The following is a 6,550-nucleotide window of genomic DNA, read 5'->3' on the forward strand; positions in this document are numbered from 1 at the left end:
AGTCTCCCATACTTTGCAAAACACCTATTCAGCATGTGTTTACCAGATCAAAGCTACACCAATTTGCAAATGTGGGCCACTTTTTCTAGCTATCTGATTCACTAATGTCAGCCACTTTTATATTGGTGCCTGGACCTATTTTCTGTCCCAGTCCGACCCTGCTTTACTTATCCTGCATTGCGTATGAACATATACTTTTATCAGACATGTTTCTATATTTCCATTCAGCGTGTGACTCATGTAAAGTGTGTGAAAAGTGTACTGAGTGCATGTAAAAGTCTGTGTAACTTCATGTTACAGGTGAGTGTGCATTACAGAGTAGGATCGAATAGTCAGGAGTAAGGATTAAGGCATTACCCCCCAAGAACCATCCTCAGTGCCCCTCTCAGGTAACCATCCTCAGCCATCCCCACAGAACCGTCCTCAGTCCTCCCAACAGAGACACAACTATTTCTGCAGCTTCCCTGTTCCCCTCCTGTGTTTCACCTCTCTGTCCCCCTCCCACCTCACTCTTCTCCCCCCTGTACACTGAGCCCTCCTCCTCACGTCTGCACCAGACCCCACCTCATTCTACTCACCCCAGGACTCATCTCCCTAGTTCTCTCAAAGCTCCACTGGTCCCCCTCCGTAGGTGACTAATGAACAGATTCACTTCAAGGTCACCAGAGGCAGCGGCAGCAGTGGAGGCTGATGAGAGTACCCTTGTTCTCAATGGAATATGTCACACCGAGAGATTTCTGTTTCTGGGTCAATGGGAGCAGATTCAGTACCAGCAGCTGGTCCCAGCCTCTTCCTCCTCTGTGTCCAACCTCCTTCGGGGGAGGGAGGAGGAGCCCCTGTGGGTCTATGCAGAGGAGGATGGAGGCTCTGTCCGTCTGTCCAGGGGAGGGAGGAGCCCATGTGGGTCTGTGCAGAGAAGGGTGGAGGCTCTGTCCAATGGAAGGAGGAGCCCCTGTGGGTCTGTGCAGAGGAGGATGGAGGCTTTGTCCGTCTTTCCAGAGGAAGGAAGAGCCCCTGTGGGTCTGTGGAGAGGAGCATGGAGCCTCTGTCGATCTGTCCAATGGAAGGAGGAGCCCCTGTGGGTCTGTGGAGAGGGGGGTGTAGGCTCTGTCCATCTGTCCAATGGAAGGAGGAGCCACTGTGGGTCTGTGCAGAGGAGGATGGAAGCTCTGTCCATCTGTCCAGAGGAAGGAGGAACCCTTGTCGGTCTGTGGAGAGGAGCATGGAGCCTCTGTCCAATGGAAGGAGGAGCCTCTGTGGGTCTGTGGAGAGGGGGGTGGAGGCTCTGTCCGTCTGTCCAGAGAAAGGAGGAGCCCCTGTTGGTCTGTGCAGAGGGGGGTGGAGCGTCTGTCCAATGGAAGGAGGAGCCTCTGTGGGTCTGTGGAGAGGGGGGTTGAGGCTCAGTCCATCTGTCCAATGGAAGGAGGAGCCCCTGTGGATCTGTGTAGAAGAGGATGGAGGCTCTGTCCGTCTGTCCAGAGAAAGGAGGAGCCCCTGTGGGTCTGTCCAGAGGGGGGTGGAGGCTCTGACCGTCTGTTCAATGGAAGGAGGAGCCCCTGTGGGTCTGTGCAGAGGGGGGTGGAGGCTCTGTCCGTCTGTCCAATGGAAGGAGGAGCCCATGTGGATCTGTGCAGAGGGGGGTGGAGGCTCTGTCTAGGGGAGGGAGGAGCCCCTGTGGGTCTGTGCAGAGGTGGATGGAGGCTCTGTCTGTCTGCCCAGAGGAAGGAGGAGCCCCTGTGGGTCTGTGCAGAGGAGGATGGAGGCTCTGTCCCTCTCTCCAATGGAAGGAGGAGCCCCTGTGGGTCTGTGCAGAGGAGGATGGAGGCTCTGTCTATCTGTCCACGGGAGGGAGGCGCCCCTGTGGGTCTGTGCAGAAGAGGATGGAGGCTCTGTCCATCTGTCCAATGGAAGGAGGAGCCCCTGTGTGTCTGTGGAGAGGAGGATGGAGGCTCTGTCTGTCTGTCCAGAGGAGGGAGGAGCCCCTGTTGGTCTGTGCAGAGGGGGGTAGAGGCTCTGTCTATCTGTCTAGGAGAGGGAGGAGCCCCTGCGGGTCTGTGGAGAGGAGGATGGAGGCTCTGTCCGTCTGTCCAATGGAAGGAGGAGCCCCTGTGTGTCTGTGGAGAGGAGGATGGAGGCTCTGTCCGTCTGTCCAGAGGAAGGAGGAGCCCTGGTGGGTCTGTGCAGAGGGGGGTGGAGGCTCTGTCCATCTGTCCAGAGGAAGGAGGAGCCCCTGTGGGTCTGTGCAGAGAGGGATGGAGGCTCTGTCCATCTGTCCAATGGAAGGAGGAGCCCCTGTGGGTCTGTGCAGAGGGGGATGGAGGCTCTGTCCAATGGAAGGAGGAGCCCCTGTGGGTCTGTGCAGAGGGGGATGGAGGCTCTGTCTGTCTGTTCCAGGGAGAGAGGAGCCCCTGTGGGTCTGTGCACAGGAGGATGGAGGCTCTGTCCGTCTGTCCAATGGAAAGAGGCGCCCCTGTGGGTCTGTGCAGAGGAGGATGCTTAGGAGGCTGGCCTGGCTTAAAGTGGGTACCTTGTGGTACTTACACCTTGTGCCAGGTCCAGTTATCCCTTATTAGTAGATTAGAGGGGTTCTAGCAGCTTAGGATGTTAGATGTAGCTATAGCAGAGCAGCTTAGGCTGAACTAGGAGACATGCAAAGCTCCTACTATACCACTTATATCATATAGGTACTATATCATGAGAAACACAATACTCAGAGTTACTAAAAATAAAGTTAGTGACAATATGCCAAAAGTATCTCAGAGGATATACTCCCTTAGGAGGTAAGTAAAATACACAAAATATATACACACAGACCAAAATCAGATAAGTAATACACTTAGAAATACAGCAAACACAATAGAATGCAATAGGAGACAATAGGCCTAGGGGCAACACAAACCATATACTCCAAAAGTGGAATGCGAACCACGAATGGACCCCAGGCCTAGTGTAGTGTGTAGAAGGTCGCTGGGACTGTTAGAAACCACTAAGGGAGTCAAAGATACCCAACCCCAAGACCCTGAAAAGTAGGAGTAGAGTTACCCTATTACCCCAGAAAGACAGTAAAGTCGAGATAGGGGATTCTGCAAGAACCACAACTGCTACCAAAGCACTGAAGACGGATTCCTGGACCTGAGGACCTGCAAAAGAAGGGGACCAAGTCCAAGAGTCACGCAAGTGTCCAGCCAGGGGCAGGAGCCCACTAAACCCCGTATGAAGGTGCAAAAGGGCTGCCTCCGGGTGGAAGAAGCCGAAGATTCTGCAACAACGGATGGCGCCAGGAACTTCCCCTTTGGTGAGAAGATGTCACACGGCGTGTAGCTGCAGATCACACAGAACACAGGATTGTCGTCTGGCAAGGACTTACCTCCACCAAACTTGGACTGAAGGACCACTGAACTGTGGGAGTCTCTTGGATCCAGCTCCTGTGTGCCAGGGACCACGCTCGTCGAGATGAAAGGGGACCCAGAGGACTGGTGATGCAGAAGTTTGGTGCCTGCGTTGGCAGGGGAAAGACTCCGTCAACCCACAGGAGATTTCTTCGGGATTTCCAGTGCAGGGTGAAGGCAGACAGCCCTCAGAGCATGCACCACCAGGAAGCCTCCTTTTTTGGCTATTTAGGGTCTCTCCTCTGGGCTATTCCTCAGATTCTGAATGCAAGAGCTCACCAGAGTTCTCTGCATCTCCCTCTTCACCTTCTACCAAGGATCGACCGCTGACTGCTCCAGGATGCCTGCAAAACCGCAACAAAGTAGCAAGATGACTACCAGCAACATTGTAGCGCCTAATCCTGCTGGCTTTCTCGACTGTTTCCTGGTGGTGCATGCTCTGGGGGTAGCCTGCCGTCACCCTGCACCAGAAGCTCAGAAGGAATCTCCCGTGGGTCAACGGAATCTTTCTTCTGCTAACGCAGGCACCAAAAGACTGCATCACTGATCCTCTGGGTCCCCTTCCATTCTGACGAGCGTGGTCCCTGGAACTCAGCAACTCTGTCCAAGTGACTCCCACAGTCCAGTGACTCTTCATTCCAAGTTTGGTGGAGGTAAGTCCTTGCCTCCCCACGCAAGACTGCATTGCTGGGTACCGCGTGATTTGCAGCTGCTCCGGCTCCTGTGCACTCTTCTAGGATTTCCCTCGTGCACAGCCAAGTCTAGGTCCCCAGCACCCCGTCCTGCATTGCACAACCTTCTGAGTTGTCCTCCGACGTCGTGGGACGCCGTTTTGTAACTTCGCGTGGACTCTGGTTTACTCTTCTTCCAAGTGCCTGTTCAGGTACTTTTGCGCGTGCTGCCTGCTTCTGTGAGGGCTCCCTGAGTTGCTGGGCGCCCCCCTCTGTCTCCTCCTCCAGGTGGCGACATCCTGGTCCCTCTTGGGCCACAGCAGCACCCAAAAACCTCTACCGCGACCCTTGCAGCTAGCAAGGCCTGTTTGCGGTCTTTCTGCGTGGGAACACCTCTGCACCCACCCCCTGGACACTGTCGCGACTATTGGACTTGGCCCCCTGGCTTTGCAGGTCCTCAGGTCCAGGAATTCGTTTTCAGTGCACTGCTGGTGTTTGTTGTTCTTGCAGAATTCCCCTATCACAACTATTATGCTCCTTTGGGGTAGTAGGTGTACTTTACTCCTACTTTTCATGGTCTTGGGGTGGTGTATCTTGGACACCCTGACTGTTTTCTTACAGTCCCAGCGACCCTCTACAAGCTCCCATATGTCTGGGGTCCATTTGTGATTCGCATTCCACTTTTGGGTGTAACACCCTCTCTCAGAGGAAATCCTTTGTTCTGCCTTCCTGGGCCAGGGCTGCCTGGACCCCAGGGGGGGCAGAAACCTGTCTGAGGGGTTGGCAGCAACAGCAGCTGCAGTGCAACCCTGAAAAGGCAGTTTTGGCAGTACCCGGGTTCTGTGCTAGAGCCCCGGGGGATCATGGAATTGTATCCCCAATACCAGAATGGTATTGGGGGTACAATTCCATGATCTTAGACATGTTACATGGCCATGTTCGGAGTTACCATTGTGACGCTATACATAGGTAGTGACCTATATGTAGTGCACGCGTGTAATGGTGTCCCCGCAGTCACAAAGTCCGGGTAATTTGCCCTAAACAATGTGGGGGCACCTTGGCTAGTGCCAGAGTGCCCACACACTAAGTAACTTTGCACCCAACCATCACCAGGTGAAGGTTAGACATATAGGTGACTTATAAGTTACTTATGTGCAGTAGTAAATGGCTGTGAAATAACGTGGACATTATTTCAAGCAGGCTGCAGTGGCAGGCCTGTGTAAGAATTGTCAGAGCTCCCTATGGGTGGCAAAAGAAATGGAACCCCAAATACCCTGGGAACCTTAGTACCATATACTAGGGAATTATATAGGTGTACCAGTATGCCACTGTGAATTGGTAAATTTAGTCACTAGCTTGTTAGTGACAAATTTGAAAAGTGGAGCAGCATAGCATAACCACTGAGGTTCTGGTTAGCAGAGCTTCAGTGAGACAGTTAGGCACCACACAGGGAACACATATAGGCCACAAACCTATGAGCACTGGGGTCCTGGCTAGCAGGATCCCAGTGACACATAACAAACACACTGATAACATAGGTCCTCATTACAACATTGGCGGCAAAAGCCGCTTACCGCCGTGCAGAAGACCGCCAACACACTGCCGCGGCCGCGAAATGCCGCCACAGCTGTTATGACCCACAGCTCAGAATCTGCCAAAATTCAGACACCCACACAAGTCCGCCACACCAAAGGTCAGTTATAAACTGGCGAAAACAAAACCTCCACCGTCACGCCAACAGAAATACGCCTACACTATCCCGACCCACGAATCCACGCGGCGGTCTTTCAACCGCGGTATTCCATTGGCGGTACACACCGCCGCAATCAAAATACACACACATATACAAAAGAGAGCCACATTGGAGAATTCCAAATACACACACCTGATACACATACACACATCACTCCCACACACCCAATACAATATAAAACACACACCCACATCACCCACAAACCCCTACGACCACAAGTACAGAGAGAAGCCCAGAGAGAGACACCACAAACAACTACCAAGCATCCAGAGGCACACAATACCATCACCCAAACAACTTCCACGCACCTTACACAACACACCACTAAATATCACCTCACACATCACAACACACACCACCCCACACATCACCCACACCACCCCATGGCACCGCAAAGACACCTCAGGTTCTCGGAGGAGGAGCTCAGGGTCATGGTGGAGGAAATCGTCCTGATAGAGCCACAGCTATTCGGATCACAGGTGCAGCAGACGTCCATTGCAAGGAAGATGGAGCTATGGCGAAGAATAGTGGACAGGGTCAACGCAGTGGGACAGCACCCAAGAAATAGGGATGACATCAGGAAGAGGTGGAACGACCTACGGGGGAAGGTGCGTTCAGTGGTCTCACGATACAAGGTAGCAGTTCAGAGGACTGGCGGCGGACCCCCAACTCCTCCCCCACAACTAACAACATGGGAGGAGCAGGTCTTGGCGATTCTGCATCCTGACGGCCTCGCA

Source organism: Pleurodeles waltl, chromosome 4_2 (genome assembly GCF_031143425.1).
Source record: "Pleurodeles waltl isolate 20211129_DDA chromosome 4_2, aPleWal1.hap1.20221129, whole genome shotgun sequence".
NCBI classification, from domain to species: Eukaryota; Metazoa; Chordata; class Amphibia; order Caudata; family Salamandridae; genus Pleurodeles; species Pleurodeles waltl.